This window comes from Narcine bancroftii, chromosome 3 (genome assembly GCF_036971445.1).
Source record: "Narcine bancroftii isolate sNarBan1 chromosome 3, sNarBan1.hap1, whole genome shotgun sequence".
NCBI classification, from domain to species: Eukaryota; Metazoa; Chordata; class Chondrichthyes; order Torpediniformes; family Narcinidae; genus Narcine; species Narcine bancroftii.
This window is the reverse complement of record NC_091471.1, coordinates 129,290,099-129,310,645: the sequence shown is the minus strand read 5'-3', so window position 1 is coordinate 129,310,645 and position 20,547 is coordinate 129,290,099. Positions and strand designations below refer to the sequence as shown.

General features: G+C 42.8%; 1 long non-coding RNA gene across 1 annotated transcript; it reads right to left on the bottom strand.

Moving 5' to 3' along the window:
• Positions 1-17,030: 17,030 nt before the first annotated feature.
• On the bottom strand, positions 17,031-20,150 carry LOC138756229 (uncharacterized). The gene is made up of 3 exons (XR_011352885.1): positions 19,982-20,150; positions 17,952-18,081; positions 17,031-17,302 (listed from the first exon to the last, which is right to left on the bottom strand). It is a non-coding gene; the product is annotated as an uncharacterized lncRNA (long non-coding RNA).
• Between the last annotated feature and the right edge of the window lie 397 nt (positions 20,151-20,547).

Genomic DNA, 20,547 nt, shown 5'->3' with positions numbered 1-20,547 from the left:
AATCGGGTGTTAATTGGGTAGCACTGGCTCATGAGACGAAATGGCCTGTTACCGTGCTGTATGTGTAAATTTTAATAAAATTTAAATAATGATGAGATGGCACTCACAATTCAATTAAATTGCTTTGAATGGTCTTCTGGAGAAGACATTTCAAACCACTTCCTGTCAGGTTCATCTTCCATTGCTTCTGGTGAGTCCCATAGGCCACCAGCGCACCGGATCTCCCTTCTGGTATTTACTCCAAAGCCCATTGTCCAAATTGTAGAGTTCTCTCTGACTTATGGCCTTTCTCTCCTCCTTGACAACCATCATGTGCCCTGTGGACATCTGCTTGCTGAGGAAGATGCTTCTATCATGTCAAATCTCCTGGCAGCTCTGTCCTCCAGTCCTCCAGTGCTCGTTCTGTAATGCTACTTACCAGGTACTTCTGGCAATGGATGTTGAATTTCCTACTCAGCGAATATTCTCTGCTATTGCTACTCACAGAGCTTCTGCCAAGAGTTATTCAACATGAAGAACAGCAGGTGGAAATAAGGAGGTGGTTTATTTGTCCATATTTGGCCTGATATTATAAGGCTTCAGTATTCAGGAGGTTTAGGACTACCTGGGCTTGCTTGTGTGCCATTGTACCACCATCTCTAAGGTTTTTCCTGACCATAGAACAGTACCTGCCCTTTGATGGTGATGGAGGAGTTTGACATCTTGGGCATTCTGATGATTATATGGCTCTGAGACAACTCTCTCATTATTGACACTGGTCCTGAGATTTGTGTGAATCAGCTACCCTGGGTGCAAATATGCTCTCTAAATGCTTAGTCAATGCTGGGTGGTCCTCTGAGTTTTATTCCTTTCCTGTTTCAATGTAGCAGTAATTGAACAGAGTGTTGATTACTAGGCTATTTCAGAGCACAGTTAAGAGTTAACTATACTGCAGTGGGTTTAGAATCACACACCACCCAGACTCAGTAAGATAGTAGATTTTCTTCCCTGAAGGGTATCAGTCAACCAAGTGGATTTAGAGTGTCAGAAATATAGTGATTTACAGCACAAATAAAAGCCTTAGTTGCATACTTTAGCTTGTCTGCTTCCAGCCCCTATCCCTTTTCTATCCATGTTGCTGACTGGCTTTTAACTATTACAGTTGTACCAATCCAGTGTGGATTGTGGAGAGTCATGTGACCACTCCATCTGGAACCTAGGTAGAAGTCGCATCATCTGCCAATTAAAGTTGGACTATGCCGACCCATTACTGAGCACATTGGTCCCTCTAAATCATTTGATGATTGCATGCACCAGACTCCCCATCTTACTGCATTTTAAAAGCCAGCACATTCTCTTTGCTCCTTGGTCCTGACTACAAACACTACTCCATTCCAGGTCGCAAACTGTGAACATCCACTGAGAAATCCACTGAGAGTGGGACCGTAGTATTGTGTAGGAATACTTAGCTTTGAGCTGTATCCTGTTGGAACAGCGAACAGGGAGTACATATTGAAATCCCAGTAGAGTAAGAGTGTGCTAGTTACTGAATATTACTGCAAATGTGTGAGAGAACGAGTAAACAACCATTGATATCAGAGATCGCTCTATCCGATATGACTGCTTACATAGTTTAAAGTACCGAGTGTGGTTTTGTATCTACCCCATTACTATTTCCCTGTGTGTGCAATAAAGATCATCCTTTGTTTAGATGTGTCTTCACTCATTTCTATGTGAACCTACCAAATCTGATTTGATTACATGTAACACTTCCTCTACCATTATTTCTGCCAGGTTGTTCCATATAGCCACTACCCTCAGTTTAATAATGCTGCCCTCATTTCCCTTTTAAATCATTCCTCTCACCTTAAATCTATGCCCGCTAGCTTTAATTCCTTAAGGCTATGCCTTTACCTAACCTAAGTTTATTGACCTAACCTAAGTCCCTCATGATTTGATTTACTTCCATAAAGTTCCACAGAGCCTATTATGCTCCAAGGAGAAAACTCCAACTCTATTCAGCCTCTTAGTTTCCAAGGCTGCCAGTCCAGGTAACATTCTTCTGAAGAATTTCTGCATTCTTTCAAAATTAATTAAATCATTCCTTGATCTGGATGGCCAGAATTATGCACAATACTCTGTCCAGTCTCACCCATGTCTAGTACAGTTGTAACATGACAGCCCAGATCCTGTTCAATCCCTTGACCAATGAAGGTAAGTTTACCAAACACCTTCTTCACCAACCTTGCAACCTATGAAGCTATGTACAAGTACCCTTGTCTTTTTAAGTGACAACAATTCCCCATTAATTTATGTAGTGATACACCACTAGCTTACTGCAGGGGGCAACCTGTGAAGCTGCAGGAAGAGCACTGGAGGGCACAGCAACACGTGGCCGGCTGTCAATCAGCTGACCTGAATGGACCAAGCCCCACCCGGTCGGCTGCCAATCACTCTCTCGGATATAAACTACATCCGGCCCCTTGAGGTCAGTCTCAGAGCCAGCACAACTACTCTCACAGCCAGCTCTGTGGAAGTTTGTGTGGAATAAAGCCTGTTGAACAGACTTTATGTTTTGTGTCTGCTTTTCTGATCGATAGCGCATCACAATTTAATTTTTAATTTTTATTTAGACATTCAGCATGGTAACAGGCCCTTCCTGCCCACAAGCACTTGTTGCCAAAATACCCCAATTAACCTACAACCTCTGAACATTTTGAAGGGTGGGAGAAAACCAGAGTACCTGGAGGAAACTCACGCAGACGCGGGGAGAACATACAAACTCCTTGCATGCAGCGTTGTATTCGACCCGTGTTGCTGACGCTGTAATAACATTGTGGTAACTACTTTGCTAACTGTATTGCCCCATTATGTTTTAGCTCCTGGCTGCTATCAAAACAAATGATTCAACTCACATTTCAACATACATGAGCCCACTGCCATGAATATAATCTAAAACCTACATATTACCTGATATTATACACATACTGGGTTGGTTTTACTCTGCTTATACTTTCCTGAAATTTGTAGCCATAAGGTATTTTTTTTTAAAAACAAATAAAAATTGGAGTTATAAACAAGGTGCAATCTCATTAACTTTATCCAGCAATTTGAGAGCTGTTTTTTTTATGTTGGATGCACAGCTGAGACTTGTGAGGGATTTTCCAGTGTTTGGATATCCCTTCTGTTCACCTGAATCTTAAAGTCTTTTCCAAGACCTGACCCAAATCAAATGGCAAAGCCTTCAGTTTATTGTTTGAAAATCCAGAGTTCTACAAATGTATGTAACAGCTGCTTGATCCCAGGTTGGCCACCTGGCTACTTCATGGCCTGGACAGGTGGCCCTGAAATGTTGACTGCAAAGAAATTTAACCTTAAACATCTGATACTCAGTTAATTGTAGCTGATTTTCCACCATATTCAGATCAAGTAGTAAAAACGATCCATTTTTCTTGGCGACAGGTGCAGCAGGATGAGAGTCTCAGTGGTTTAACTATCGTCTTTCTAAATAAATGTCTTTTGTATGACAACACACTTATTGATGATTTATATTAGTATTATCATTTAAACAATACTTGAGATCTTTGAATTTAAAAACAACTGTACATACAATTAATATTAATATTCTGAGTAAATGATCCTGCATAAGATTAGTGGTGAGAAGCCTACAAATCCTTTGGGCTCTCTGGAAAAATAAAAGGGGCATTGAGTTATTTTCTTAGCTTGAGTGTTTGGGTGGTGTACTTGTGATTGGGGGTAGTGGAGGGGTGAGAGGATTGTACGACATGACCGCTTTGTTTACTTCTCAGAAGTCGAATTCAGTTGAATCTGGATATCATTTAACAGGCTCAAATGTTCAGGAAACTCAATTTCCCAATGTTTTTTCCCTGGTTTTCAGCACCATTCATCATCATCTGGTTCCAATAAAAATAAACAGCTTTGCAATATATTGACAGACTTCCCCAAGTTAACAAAAACAGCATGACAGCACAGTTAACATTTTGCCATGGTCTTAGTCACAGTTTCTGTACAACCAAAAATGATACACCACTTATGTTCAGGTTCTGTGAGGGATGAAAATTCTCTAAAATGCAGAGGGTTTCTCCGAATGTCTTAGAGGGTTTTAAATAATTTTTGGCCCTCTTATGATATAGTATTACACAAGCATCTTAGCATTAAAGCATTTATAGTTACCTGGCAACTAGTGACTGCTCATTACTACAAACAAGATCCTTCCACAAATAAAAATAAAATGAGATTTCCATCCATATAAAGTTCAAGACTCCTAATTGGACTGAATTATAGCTTGTTCATGGTTTCCAGACATAAATGGTTCTAATTTCCAAAAATAATCTCAATAAGAGAGAAAATGTGGCTCTGTAACAGTCCAAAATTTATGCAACTAAATTGATTTCACTGTTCTATCTCCATTTTACTCAAAAATAGAGTTGGCGTTCAAGCATGTTGTCTGCCTGATTTTCAGCGGAACTGAAGAAGGGCTCAAACATGAAACATTGACTGCCTTTTGCTTTCCAAGGACGCTGCATCACCTCCTGAGTTCCTACACCATTTTTATGTTCAGCACACTATTGCAATATTGTTTAACAGTCTCCCTTCTCACTTCCTAAACAATTGTTTTAGAAAATATCATGCTTTTGTTTAAATTCCTTGACATTAATTTCTCAATTTCCAGTGGTATTTCTGTCAGTGAAGCAAATCACTTGACATGTAGAAAAAGTCACATTCAGACCAGGCTTCTTCTAAAAAATAACTTTATTAGTTCTGTTTTCAGAACTAAGAGAGAAGAGGTCCACCTTCCTGGATAATGTTGTCTTTGGAAAATAAAACTTGGCAAAGTTTGAGCAAGATAACAGCAGGTGAGGGACATCAGGAGACATGACTAAACAAGAGCATTCAGGACACACCACTGCAACCTGAGGGCTTCATCTTCTACCATGCGGACCAGACACTGGCGTTGGGCGAAGGTCTTTACTCACAAATGTTGAGCCCTGGTCACTATGGATATAGCTGGGATACTAAAATAAGGCGAAAATAGAGTGCAAGGCCCTGATGACCATGGTGATGGTCATGTCTGGGCAGGGGATGGCAAAAGGAAAACTTGAATACTTGTCGATGATGTTTAGAGAACCCTTGAAATCAACAATGAGTCATTCGAAGAGGCAGGATTCCTTTATCAGTTGCTCTTTGTCAGGGCGGTAGAAGTGCAACCACAGACCTGACAGGACTTGATCATTTCCCTGATGTCCTCAACAGAATAGAGCAGGTTGCTTGCCTTGATGAAATTAGCTATGCGGGTGATACCTGGGTGGCAAAGCTTATCGTGCAGTGACCGGAACTGGCCGGTGTGTGCAGAGGCATAGCTTCCTCTTGACAGGGCATCTGGAGGTTCATTTTGAGTACCTGACCTGTAGGCTATGTCATAATTATAGGTGGAGTGTTTGATTCTCCACCTAACAATCTTATCATTTGTTATTTTACCCCTTTTTCATTATTAAGCATAAATGCTATTGATTGCTGATCGGTGAGCAGTGTAAATTTTCTGCCGGCCAGGTAATGCCTCCAGTGCCTGATGGTCTCTACAATGACTCGATCCTCTTTCTCCACTGATGGGTTCCAAACTTTGTGGCCTGTAGGATATAGGAGAAAAAGGTAACAGGCCTGCCCACCTGGTTAAGGGTAGCAGCCAGAGCTACATCAGAGTCATCACTTTCCACTGGAAGGGTGCATTCTTGTCCACCACACGCATGTTGGCCTTCGCAATGTAACTCCGAATGAAGTCAAAAGTCACCTGGGCTTTGGCTGCCAATGGAAAAGAGGTGGAATTTAAGAGGGGGCAGACCTTATCCATGTAGTGAAGGACTCCCTCGGCATTGTAAGAGAAGCACCTCCTTAGGGCTTTCATGGTCTTTGGGATCGGGAGGTCTAATGGGGGTGCATTCGATCGGGGTCAGGCCAATAATTCCATTCTCCACCACATAGTCCAGTATCGCCCGACGTTTACTCATGAAAATGCACTTACTGGAGTTGAACATGAGATTCAGGACCTTGGCTGTGTGGGGAAATTTCTAGAGGTTGGCGTTGTGTCTTCAAGAGAGTGTCCACAAATGGAGATGTTGTCGAGATAAGGGAAGGTGGCCTTCAACCCATACTGGTTGACCATTTTGTTCCTCTGACTATGGAAGCCTGAGACCCCATTAGTGATGTTAAAAGTGATGCCTCCGGAACAGATAAAGTTGTCCATCTGCCTCTAATGCTGTGTAGGAGCTGTCCTTAGAACAGATCGGTAACTGATGGTATGCAGCTTTCAGGTCAATGGCCGAATAGACTAGGTACTGCACAATTTTGTTTACCATGTCTGAAATTCGAGGGAGGGCGCATGCAGCCAGGAGTGTGAAATGATTAATTGTTTGACTATAGTCAATCACTAACTTGGACTTTTCTCCCCCTTTCACGAATACCATCTGGGCTCTCCATGAGCTGTTGCTAGGCTCAATGATGTTTTGATTGAGCAGCCACTGAGACTCAACTCTAATAAATTCCCAATCCCTTGCATTGTATCCCCTGCTCTTTGTTGCTCTTGGTTTGCAATCGGGAGTCAAGTTTCGAAATAGTGGGGGGGGGGGGAAGAAAAATCAATATTTAGGGTTGAGAGACCACATGTGGTGTCAGGCTTTGGGACCTTTTGGGCCAGAGTACTCCATGGTCACGCTTTTAAGATGACACAAGAAGTCCAGGCCCAGCAACACAGAAGCACAGAAATCCTTCAGTTCATACAATCGGAACATACAAAATTGCCCCTCCCCTCTTTTACAGTTAGATGTACTATACAATACTCCTGGATCATCGCAGAGTGCAAGTGCGAACCTAGGAAAATGGGATAGTCTATTGGGTACACTCTTAAGTTGTACTGCACAGGTGTCACAGAGTTTATAAAGCTTTCCGTGGAGCCAGTGTCTTCTAAGCAATCTGTCAAGTGTCCCTTTACTCTCACCTCCATCATTGAATCATTCATTTGGGAAAGTATTGCCTGATCCAGAATGACTGATGTCAGTGCTCTGGAAACCCTGTTTCTCCCCATGCCGATGTCTACTCTCTCCTCTTGGCCTGCGGGCAGACAAGATGGAATCAACTATTAGATGCAGCAACATAGCTGCCCTCCATCTTGATCCGAAGGAGAACTAGGTGGTGTTGACCTCAAGGAGTGGCAAGCTGGTCGCCATCAACACATCCATGATCTGTGGGAGGGGGTACACATCCAGAAGTGTGAAGTGGTTGACTGTCTGTCTGTAGTCAACCACCATCTGCGTCTTCTCCCCGTTTTTAACCACCACCACCTGGGCCCTCCAGGGACTTGAGCTGGGTTCAATAATGCCCTCCTCCAGTAGTCTTAACACCTCGCTTGTGATGAATTTCCTGTCTTCGTAACTATACTGCCTTCTTTTAGTGACCACTGGTTTCCAGCCAGGGGTGAGGTTTGTAAAGAGTGCTAGAGGAGCGACCCGAAGGGTGGAGAGGCTACAGATGGGGCGCCGGGGTGTGAGGGCTGGTGGTATGGGCTGTCGCTGGCAGGAGGCCTCCGAGGTGGAGTGGTTACAAACAGACAGTAGGGCATGGGGCCCCCCATATTGTAGGGAAACAGTTCGGAACTGGCACTGAAAATCCAGTCCCAGCAATACGGGTGCGCACAGTTGGGGAAGGACTAACAGTTTAAAATCGGTAAATGTGATGCCCTGGACTTTCAGGGTCACCATGCAATACCCCTTTACCTCAGTCAAGTGTGATCTGGTCGCCAATGAAATCTTCTAGTCAGTGGGGAGAATGACAAGACCGCAAGGGTGGGCCAGGTCTGGATGGATAAAACTCTCGGTTGACCCCAAGTCAAATAAGCAATTGGTATGGTGTCCATGCACTTTAATCAATTCCATTGCTTTTGTAAGTGAATGGGGGCAGTCCTGGTTCAGGGTCACTGATGCAGAGACCTGTGCTGGGAACAGTGGAGTCTTACTTGATGACGTCACGCAGCATCGGGCCTGGTGCACTATGTGTGCATGGTGACGTCACAGAAGCAGTCGGGCTGGAGCTGTCAGCATCGAGGAGCTGGGGCTGCTGCCTGAAGACTGTTGGGGATGTCGGCCAGTCAACAGTAAGTGCTGGGGGTTGCTGCATGCAGTCAGCGGTGGTGGGGCGGTCAGGCAGGCAGTCGCTGGTGGTAGTGGCGTTGGGTACCAACCAGGTCAGTAGCAACAGTGGGTACCAGGTTGGCAGCATTGGTGGTGGCGGCAGCATCAGTAGCGGCAGCCGTGGCGGCGGGGTACCTGGTCGGCAGCTTCAGTGGCGGCGGGTCCCTGATTGGCAGCATCGGTAACGGCAGCCACAGCAGTGGGTCCCTGTTCAGCAGCGTCGGTAGTGGCAGTGGCGGCGGTGGTGGCGGTGGCGGGTATATGATTGACAGTGTCGGTAGCGGCGATGGCGGTGTCAGCGGTCATTGAAGTCGGGCCTTGGGCCTGGGTGGTCGTTGCTCCATGTGGGAGGTCCAAGCAGGCTAACGTCATCACGGCGAGGACGGGCTGTACTTCCTGCACTCAGTGCCTGCCCCGTGACATCAGGCGCTACCAATGGGAGGGTGACGGTTCGGCCTCACACGAGGTGCTGTGTTTGATGGTGGCCATTTTGGAGCAACAGACTACAGCAAAGTGGCCATTTTTAAGTCTCTTCTGCCACTTGGCTTTCCTCGTCGGACACTGGGTCCTGCTGTGCTTACTCCTCCCACAGAAGTAGCACTTTGAGTTCACATCAGACAATGTAATGATGGTCAACAGGCTGTCAGTGGGCCGTGGGGTAGTAGGGTTGAGGGAGGGCATCCTATTCACTTCATAGTGAGGGGTCCAGCCCTGAGAGTAAGCATCCATACTTAAGACTGCATCCTCCATTGTCTCTGCGATCCGGATCACATTCTCCAGGTTTTCTCCCCTGTGCTCTAGCAGGCGCTGCCTCACCTCATTCGATCGGACCCCAGCCACGAAAGCATCCCGAATGAGATTGTCGGTGATCTCAGCAGCAGTTCTGTCTGAGCAGGTACAGGCTCTGCCCAGTGCCCTTAGTGCTTGGCTATAAGCTCTACAGGACTCACCGGGCAGTTGCCTCCAGGTCGCTAGTTTTTACCGGTCGCTCGTAGAGGCCTTTCCACACCTTCATGGCTGCGGCATAAGTGGCTACATCCTGGATGCTCTCATAGACGCTCGAGGACATCATAGACATCAATACTAGTAGTCGATGGCCATCCTTCTCTATGGCAGGGTCAGAGAGTTGTAGGTAAGCTTCGAAACACCTCACCCAGTGCTTAAAGTTATTCGAATCTGTAGCCGACTGCGGGTCGATGTTGAGGCATTCCAGTTGCAGCATACACTCCATGACTTGAAAACTTTCTAGTTAATAAAATTGTGGTGCACGTCGAAAGAATCAAAGGCTTGTTGATCCAAACCAAGGCTTTTATTAACTAGAAGACTGCAGCGTATCACATGTAGGTCAACCAGTCCAGAATGATCTGGGTCTGGCTAGGAGCAACCCTTTAAGACCTGCCAGTAGGTCTGGCTACACTCTCAGCCAATCACCACCATCCTATACCACAATATATACATATATACATTGGTGATAGAATCTGTACTATCACAAGGTGGTGCCTCAAGAAGGCAGCTCCTATCATCAAGGACCCTCACCAAACAGGCCATGCCCTTTACTCACAGCTACCATCAGGAAGGAAATACAGGTATACAATCCTATATCCGGACATCTAAAATCCAGAAAGCTTCAAAAAACAGGCAAGTGGGGAGAGATACGGCAGCGCGAGTGAGGAGAGCGAGAGATTGGCAGCGTGAGTTGGGCTGGCGAGAGACTGGCAGCACGAGTCGGGCGGCCGAGAGACCGGCAGCGCGAGTCAGGCAGGTGAGGGGTGGGGGAGATGGCAGCATGACTGGAAAGGGGTGGAGGAGAATACAGAGGCACAATTCGGGTGGGCTTAAATCTGGCTTTCCAAAATCTGGAAAAATCTGAAATTCGGAACCCCAAGGGTTCCGGATAAAGGAGTGTGTACCTGTATTGGAACCTGAAGACACACACTCAATGTTACAAAATCAACTTCTTCCCCTCCACCTCACTTTTTCTCTTTTTTTTGCACTAGTTATTATTTTATTCTTGTATCTACTAAATGGTAATCTATAGAAATTTTGCACCTTGTTCTGTATAATACTGGGGCCGCAAAACAACAAATTTTATGACACCTGTTCAAGACAATAAACCTGATTCCAATTCTGATTCTGAAGGTATCAAATTGGTTCATCCAAAACTGAGCTTCAGATCTTGCTATTAGTTGAGTTATAGTCATTGCCAGAATGGAAGACAGGAAGGAGTGGAATAATTGTTGTCCACCCAGTTGCAGATCAAATGATTCATAGAAACTGAATTTGTTCGTTGCCAGCCTTCCATTGTATGTACAAAACTGTGTCAGCTTCTCTTAGGCCAATATAGTTTTACTGAAAAACCCAAGCTTGTGTTGATAATTGATTTTAGGCATTTAGCTTAGATTTGAATATAATACACAAACCAATATAAGATTGTATATATTTTAATTGATTGAGGCCCACAATATGCCATGTCATTTAGTCACTTTCCATGTCAACTATTTGTAGAACAATGCAATTAGTTTCATTCTCCCTCTCAGACCCTGTAGCTCTGAAAATGTAGTGCCCTTCTCTTACAGACATCAGTATTTACATTTAAAACTTTCCCCCACACACTCCTTATACCTGTTGCTCAATACCATAACTCATCATTGCCCCATCCATCTACCATTTTTTTTTGTGTTTTTTTTTAAATTTAAATCTCTCTTAATCTTGTACACCAGAATCAAATGTCCCTTTGGCCTCATTTGTTCCAGGAAGAGTAACACCAGATTCTCCAACCTAATCTTATAGCTAAAAAACACACAAATGCTGGAGAAACTCAGCAGGTCAAACAGTGCCTTTATGTAGCAAAGGTGAAGATACATCACCAATGTTGCTGGCTTGAGCCCTTCATCAAGCTTCATCCACACCTTGATGAGGGGCTCAAGCCTGAAATGTTGGTGATGTATCTTCACCTTTGCTACATAAAGGCACTGTTTGACCTACTGAGTTTCTCCAGCATTTGTGTGTTTTTTCACTTAACCACTGAACAAGGACTGCCTAAAGAAATCTCTTGGTGCCTGCCACATTGACCACCGCCAGTGGGCTGATATCGCCTCAAACCGTGCATTTTGGCGCCTCACAGTTCGGCGGGCAGCAACCTCCTTTGAAGAAGACCGCAGAGCCCACCTCACTGACAAAAGACAAAGGAGGAAAAACCCAACACCCAACCCCAACCAACCAATTTTCCCTTGCAACCGCTGCAACCGTGTCTGCCTGTCCCGCATCGGACTTGTCAGCCACAAACGAGCCTGCAGCTGATGTGGACATTTACCCCCTCCATAAATCTTCATCCGCGAAGCCAAGCCAAAGAAGAACAGTGTGAACAAAATCCTGTTTTTTATCCCTAATCTTGTAGCTAAAAATCCTTTTTTATTATGAGCTGACTCATAAATCAGCTAAAGATTTTATTGTCATGCATTCAAAGATACACAAAAAAGCTTTTCCTCTGATCACCCTGTAAAGTCACACAAAAAGGTGTTATTAATATAGTACAACTATTAAGACAAGAAAGACAAGCAAAAGACCCCCTTCAGAAGATCCCACTGCCTCCTAAGTCCCCATAAGTTCCAAAGCCACATCACCTCCTGTCCGGTCCAGCCGTGAACCCAAGCTTGGGGCATCCAAGTTGTACCTCCACAACTCCTGTTTCCAAACCCATGAAACATTAGGAAGCTGTTAGCACCCAAGACCTTTTGGGACCTTGTTCACCAGCAGCCATGGCCTGCCTTGTGTGAGGCCCTTGTTCACTGAGCCCTGAGCTGGAGCCTGGTCCGCTACTATAGTTTCCTACCCTGTAGAATCTGCTCTTTCCTCTCAAGGACATTCTCATCCTTTCTAACCTCTTTCTCTCCTCATAGACTTTATATTATCAGTAAAGAAAACCATATAATGGAGGGATGTGTTAGTTACCTGGTGATGTCTTGAAACTCAAGTTCACCATTTTTTGCTCTCTTAGGTAATGCAACATATAGAGCTCATACAAAACTTGTGACCCAGAGAAAATTGGGGCCTTGCTGAAAGATCTAGTTGAAGATGATAGAGAGCATAAAGATGAATAAGTGTCCAGGGTCTAATAATATGCATCCCAGCTGGCTAAAAGAGACAAGCGAAGAGATTTCTGAGACATTGACAGAGATTTTTAAGTTTCCTCTAAATCTTAAATTTAGGTATACAGTACAATAACATGTCCTTCTGGCCCATGTGCCCATACTGCCCAAATACTCCAATTAACCTACAACCTTCGTACATTTTGTAAGGTGCAAAGAAACCAGAGCACCCAGGGAAAACTCACACAGACATGAGGAGAACATACAAACACCTTACAAACGCGCCAAATTCAAACCCATGTTGCTGGCACAGTAAAAGCATTGCTCTCACTGCTACACTAACTATACCACTCAAACTGTAGATGTTCTCTAGCTACAGATGAGGCCCCAAACGACTTGAGGACAGCAAATGCGGCACCTTTATTCAATAAGACAGTGGGGATAAGCCTGGTCATCACAGACCAGTGAGTCTAAAGTGGGTCAAAGGTAAGTTACGAGAAAACAGTCCTGAAGGACAGGATTAACCTACATTTAGAAAGCAGGGGATGACCATGGATTGTCAATGCAGGCATGCTAGAAGGAGGTTCTCTCCAATTAATTTGATTGCTTGATTAGGAAAGGTGTGAATACACTGGACAGGTAACAGAAAAGATTCACCATGATGTTGCCTTGAATAGAAAATTTCAATTATGAAGAATGATTGGATAGGCCTGTTCTCCTCTGCCTCAGCTTCTTTCTCTTCTCCCATCCCACCTGTATCCACCAATTAAATTTCTCCTGTTAGCCTATGGTCTCCCTGCTTTCTTTCCCTTCCTCTCCTCCCCACCCACCCTTAACCCACTTTTTTATTCAGGCACTCACCTGTATTTTCGAGATTCCTGAAGAAGGGCTCAGGCACGAATTGTTGGTCGCATTTTCTTATGAATGTTGTGTGACCTGCTGAGATTCTCCAGCACTTTTATGCTTTGCATTCACACCCAAGAGTGCTCTGCCAATTTCCTGATGGTTGGCAGCCAACCTGGAAGTGATTGCCAGCTTGATCTAACATGTACAAAGCATCTTTATTGGACACATTAAACAGGAAAAGCATGAGTAAATTGGTCCAATTTTCAGGCAATTGAGAAGTTGTAATCTTGGCAACAGATAGATGAAACAGCTCCACTGGACAAGGGAGTTGAAGGGATGCGGTGTTTTACTACAGACAGAAAAAGTAGCTCTATGAGTTGCGGATGAAATGCCAGCTCATCGGTAGCAAATATTCAGATCTAAAGCTTGTCGGAGTTGTTCAAGAGAAAGTTGTGGTGTGGGAAAGATGGTGGAGCAGAAAATGCAGAAGGGATCCAGTGATCAACTTCATCAACAAGTAATTATTGTTTCAAATTATGGGTGAAACAAGAAATAGGTAATTCAGACAATCCTTTCAGAAGAGGGCATTTGACGCACAGACTGTCAGCAGGGAAAAACCTATAACAGTTTACAAAGGGAATGAGACGAGACCCCAAGAGCGAGACAAAATTAGATAGTTCTTTTTCAAAATAAATCAAAGGAATCTTGTCAAAGGTTGTCTTATCTGTCCCCCACTGAAAATGATTGGGTTATTTACTTCAATATTTGGAATGAAGACAGTCCCCAGCACTGTACAGCATTATATTTTATTCAGCCAATAAGATTTGCAGAGTCCTGTTGCTATAGTCACAGATGACAAATTTGGTATTCGTTAAAGGGGGGAAAAAGTTCAACATTTCTGAATGAATCAGCCAATGAGCTATTGGGATCAGTACTTGGTGCATGTATGAGAAGACAAATTAATAATAGAATTGGTGAACCCAGCTAATCTTTTCCCACTGTACAGGACAAAAAAGTAGTGCTGTGTACAGCTCCAGGAGAGTTAGGGCCTGCAGCATGTGCATTATTAAACATTCACAAAGTATAAGCTACGTGCTTTCTTATGTGTTATGGTGACCTCCCTGTCACTTTGCTCTTTGCAAGTCAAAGTTGTACAATGCAGGAGCGTGAGAAGAAGCTGGTGGGGACCACTGCTTCTGAAATCCCTGCATCCCTGGGAAGGATGTGGAGTTGACATGATTCAGCATGCACTGCTCATTCTAGTTGGCCCCCCCAGAGGTGGGAGAGTCTGCAACTGTAGAAAGATTTCTGTTTCTGTGGTGTTAATGTCAGTAACAGAGACAGTAGACATAATTATGCAGCTTATATCACCCCGTGTGCTCACTTGGCAGATGAGCGGGCTACTCAGTGTCCAATTAGTGATTGGCCGGGCATATTGTCACGCTCACCATTACCCATGGATCACTTCTCATTGTACTTGGAGTTCAGGCACTTCACTTACTCATCATGAGTCGCTGGGGGTGGACACACAGTGGAAATGTTGTGGCTGGGCTTTCAGCACTTTTCAGGAAAGGCAGTAGATGGTATGCAGAGGCCCATGTCACCTCTTACCTCCATAGTGTTGCCCCTGAATGAAATGTTTGCAGTTCTCTTGAAACAGGGAATTTTCTGTTAATGCCATCATTTTTAGGATGTTGAGAATGATAGATCTGTTTATGGTAATATCATTCGCATTCTACATTATCACTGCCCTCTTTGATTGCAATAAAATGGATCATAGAGCATATATCACTGTTTTGGGCACTTTGCCTAGGCTGAGCTCCTAATGCTCCACCATCAACAGTAACTAGGCAACGGTATCTCTGTATCAGTGCTCCAAAATATTCTTCACATTGGTTTGGGCTTAGATGTTGTTGAGGTAGATTTTAGTTCCACTGGCTCTCCCCGCAACTAGGGGTCATGAATCAATATCAAGGAGAATCCCCCATGTTTAAATCATTCACGCAGCCATGTGGAGTAGCACTGTGGCACAGTGAGCAGAGCTGCTGCCGGACAACACTGAAGACCCAGGTGTTGTCTGTGTGGAATGTCCATGTCCTTCCCATGACTATATGAACTATATGAACTATATGACTATATGAACTTCCTTTAGTCCAGATGCTCCGGTTTCCTCCCAAATCCCTAGGATGAGCAGGCTAGCGGGTTACCTGGCCTCAGGAAGTTACTCCTGGTGTGTAGCTATCTCGTAGAAACTGCAGGGGGTTGATAAAAATGTGGCGAGAACAAGAAATGGATTCATTTAGGATACATTTCAGTGAGTGGGGTGACAGCACTGACTCAATGGGCTGAAGGATCTGGTTTTGTGTTGTATCTATGACTTTATCTGTCCATCCATTCATGTCACATGCTTGAATGACATATCATGAATCTAAGGGTAGCATGTGGTATAGCTGGTGGTGCCTGAGGTCTATTGAGGTTGACTTTGCACATGAGCTGCATATTGTCTGCTGTTATGCTTCAGTAGAATTGTTTGGCTCACTGCAACATTAATGCAAACACATGCTGTCACTGAGGTCTGTACAAAAGAAAGGCAATTGGTGCTTCTGCTTCCATTGCAGCATGAGCACCTTCACAGACCCCCTGCCCCTGTCACACTTATGATGGTGTGGTGCATCAAAGAGCAGCTTGTCCCTACTCCTGTGACAGTTTGAATGTACCCTGAAGCATTGAAGTTCATGAGTTCAGGATGATTAGATCTCCATTCTGTGAGAGGGGAAAATCTCAACTAGACCAGGCACATAAATACTGTGTCAACAGGAGCACATCACAGGGCATGATATGTCTCTTCACATTCCAGAACCACTATTGAAAAGGCTGAAATGAAGAGTTTGATAAAACAGTGTCCAGTTACCTAGAGGAATGCAACATCAACAACTTTCAGTAAACCTAGCTTCATCCAGCATAAAGCAGTCCTTATAATATCAAGCACCTGAAACCATTCATTAAGCTACCTGTGCAGAGCGACTATAGTGAGTACCATCTACAAAACACAGTTCAGTTCCTTACCTAGGCTAACCTGATAACGTGGCCTCTACAATCAAGAAGGACCAGTTCAGGTGCGTCTGGGGAACACTACCACTCTCCGGTTCCTTTCCAGTCACACCCCATTGTGACTTGGAAATGTATTGCTGATCCTTCATCATCAATGGATCTGAACCTTTTAATTTCTTCCCAGGCAGCAGAGTGGAGGGACTGTTGCCAGGAGTAGTGCAGAGGTTAAAAATGACTGCCCACTAAGATCATTTTAAAGCCAGTAATGGTTGGACAACAAATGCAGTCTTCACCAAAAATGCCTAAAGTGAAGAAAAAAAATTGTAGCCACAGAAATGGCGAGTGTTGCACATAATTTCCTGCATTCCCAAACCACAGGTTGTGGCTGCATCCTTGTGGGTGTGTGGTGCTGAATGTAAGAGGTCACTCACTATTCACCCCTTATTGTCTTTACCATTTCAGCCTTCACATTAAATGCAAGGAAATATTGACCTCTGCTGTTCAATTTATAACCCATTATCACTTTTGAGCTCAAGGAGCAAGCAATTGTACTTAAGCAGAATTCAGCCATGGATAAACTTGATGGAGCCAGAATGATCATTAACATATTTGAAATGATGAGTGCCTGGAGTTTTCTTTGTAAAGTTCTCTCTCTGATTTGAAGTGCTATCCACACTGTATGATATCCTCCATCAAATCAGACATTCCCAATACATTGGCTTCCTGTACATTCCTTTGGTCAGTGAGTTTTTATAGGCAAATTTCACATAGCAGGGTTAACCTTTTACAGGCTTCCAGAATAATATTGCAGTACAATAATGGGACATGATTTCAACAGAATGTTGGAGACATATCAACCCTTGACATTGTGCTCAGATGAAAATCTACCATTGATTGCATACAAATTCTCAGTTTGGCAGAAACAAATTGCACTCTATTCAGCTTCAGAAATACCGCAATTCCAATAAAAGATTATCAGCTTGAAATGTGAAGCCTATGTCTAGCCTGCAGATCTTCAGATCTTCCACATCTGCACTATGTGGCTTTTGTCCTTTTGGATTCATTTGAATTTCCACCTACATCAGCATTTGCCATGGTCTCTGCAAGTTTTCATGTTCTCTCCTGCAGATTTCTCACCTATGCCAAAAACACCGAGGACAAATTCATCTCTGAAATTCAGTTAAGGCTAAACCTAATCCACTGTTGTCACTTTGACAGTGCAATGACTGTAGAAGCAACATTAGTGGCTGGAAACAGCAGCATAATTATGATAAGCTCCGTGTAAATCCAGAACATCATCATTAAGGCAAAGATAATGCTTGATTTTTTACATTTTATTCTGTCTACTTTTTATGAACTACGTGAATCTGGAAATTAAACTATGCACTGGTAGCACACAAATATTTAATATAATGCAATAAATTTCTCATGTCTATTATTTATACAAAGATTTAAGCAAATTTTTATTAGAAAACAAATAAATATTAAAATAATGAATATTTTAAAAATCATATTAAATCATTCATAAAATAATATTGCACCATCTATTTTCCATGCTCTGGTTTCCTCTCAGGTAAGATTTTATTAATGCAACATATCCTGAGGCATCATTTCACAATAATAAATTTGAATCAGTAACTCATGAATGAATATTTAATTCTTAATTTAGATATATTTCTGCTGGGCTTTCATGCTATTGTGTCACAGAAAAACTGAAGAGGAACAGGTTAAATTGATATTAAATGCTGTTGCTGCCATTCATCCCATCACCAAAGTTCCTACTCACCATCACTTTGCAATGAGACTGTTGCTAACCTCAGCCTTTTAACACAGCTGAAGAAATTGTCCAAAGTGCAAAATACTTATAGCTAAGTCATTTAAATTTCTAGTTGGTAACTTTTGTCCATCCTCTTGCCCTGAAGAGAAACAATATTGTTTACATTGAAGAATTAAAACACTATACATTTGATCTGTTCAAGAGAAACAAGATCAATGTAGTCACAAAACATTACATGTAGATGTTGATTGGTAAAGCAGTGTAAATATTAGAAGACATTAAAGGTTTGTAGGAATTAAAAAGAAGAAAGCACAGAATCTACTTCTCAACCTCAGACCAAGAAGGATCTCTTTATTGAGCCCTCTTCCTGCAATTGACAACTTTTCGTCTGCAACTCATTCGTTTGTCTTTTTTTTGGTTTGGAAGAATTATCTTGAGTTTTGGAAATATTGTAATCACTGCTGTAATTTAATCTTCAGAATAAACTATGCTTAATTTGAAATAATATGCCTGTGCTTAAACTATTTTATTAGTGAGAAACATCTCATCCTTGGTTGGAGGCTGGACCCAATACTTGGAGTAGTGGTTATTGACAGCTAAACCCCTTCAGTAAAGAGATTAAAATAGTTATTGTCTGTTGAAATATAGGTTGTTATACAATAATCTCCCTAAAATTAGGGTACAAGAAGGCACTAACAACAGATAAGACTTAAATTTGTGACTTCTTACTGTTACGAGCCCAAAAGACCACAAAATCCAGCAAGAATCGACATTCACCAAGCCAAGTAGTTTTTAAAACAAAAGTTGTTTTTAATCAACTTTAAACATGAAAACAGAATCAAACTTTCACTTATCTCTATTCTTAACTAACCCAAATTAACCCCCTTCTAATTCTAAGCCCACATGTATGCAATGTGTGTGTAAATTTAAGAAAAGTTATTTGGTTCACGGTTCATTCTCATTTCTCCTTCTTCCAAGTTCTTTGGATGCAGGCAATTCTTATACTGTGCACAGAATTTAACATGTATAAAGTTCACCAGGCTTTGGTGCTCGAAAGGTAAATGTTTACCACTCAGGAAGGTTCTTGTAGGGTTTGCAGAGAGAAATTTGTTGTTCCAGGATTTCAACAACTGAGGTACTGCCATTAGTCACCTCAATGTCTTGCTGATGAAACTTGCCCCATCAGGGTTTCCCAGATGGTAACCTCCTTCTTCAGGCTACCACAGAGTTCCTTTCTGTTCCCCTTATTTCAAGAGAAACATCAGACAGATAGCACTTCCAGCCATCCACTGCTTTGGAATTTTCTGTTTCCAATGAGGCTTGTTTCAGCCGTGACTGTTCAGTCTCTTTTCGGTGTCACACACACTAGCTTGGAGAGTTTGTTTCTCCTTCCTCTCTCTTCTCTCTCTCTCTCTCTCTCTCTCTCTCTCTCTCTCTCTCTCTCTCTCTCTCTCTCTCTCTCTCTCTCACTCTCTCTCTCTCTCTTCAACTTCCAACTGACTCTCTCACTTGGAAAACCCCCACCTTCTTCAGCAAAGAACAGGAGTTCTTCTCCTTGGTCAAGATGTTTTCTTAGGTAAACAAATCCCAGGAGTGACCTTTCTGTGAGCACTCTGCAGAAAGGTACTTGTAGCCAGTTTGAATCCTCCAAAACAATGGTCTTTTCATTTCACGCCATCATTTTAATTAGCACCTATTTGTGAAATGTGCATCATATTCTTCAGAGATCTTGCAATATTACTAAATATGAATTATTCAGTCTTTCAAATAAGATCTGTTTTAAAATGTATGTATGTTACCTACTCTAATCTTACCAAATTTCCTCCCAATATTTATCCATTACATTACTGTGCTATAACTCAGCACCTCTCTCATCACCAGTTGTTTCCCTCTCCTCTTATTAAAAAGAAACTACTGAGTCTCCAGTAATATGTTAATACAGTTATAGTCTGAAGACAATGAGTTCTTCAGGCCTTATTTTTCACAGATCTCTCCCTACCTAACAAGTCCACTAAAAAAAAATAAGAGAATAAACTCACAGAAGCTGCCCTTATTTGAAATTCTTCATATGGTGGACCAATAAACATTTGTCTACCTCTGCCTCTTCCATTACAGTGGACTCTATGAATCCAGCAATAGTGAAAGTCAAATTTTAATTAAACATACAGTACAGTAACAGGCTATTTCGGCCCACAGATTTGCATCCAATTAAACTGCACCCCTGGCATATTTGGCAATATTTCTAAATTATCAAATATTATTCATGATACTGCTAACCATATTTGGTGGTAGTGATCTGATTATTGCAAAATAATTTATTCAATATTGTTACCACAACTGTCTCAGGCAATTTGCCTACTTGATGTGTCCTATTTCTGCCTGGAAAGTACATCCGCTGGTTGCAATTGCAATACATCTTGACAGCTGTCAGACCACTCAGTGGGTGGATCATCTGACTGCTGTGCAATGTCTGACTACAGAGTAAAGGGAAAAGGGATGTAGGCCATTGCTCTGAGCAATGTACTCTCTTCCTCTTAACACTGGCAAAGAAGCATTTAATGGGTCACTGGTCAGCCTTTCATGGCTGCAGGAGCTCTGCAACTAG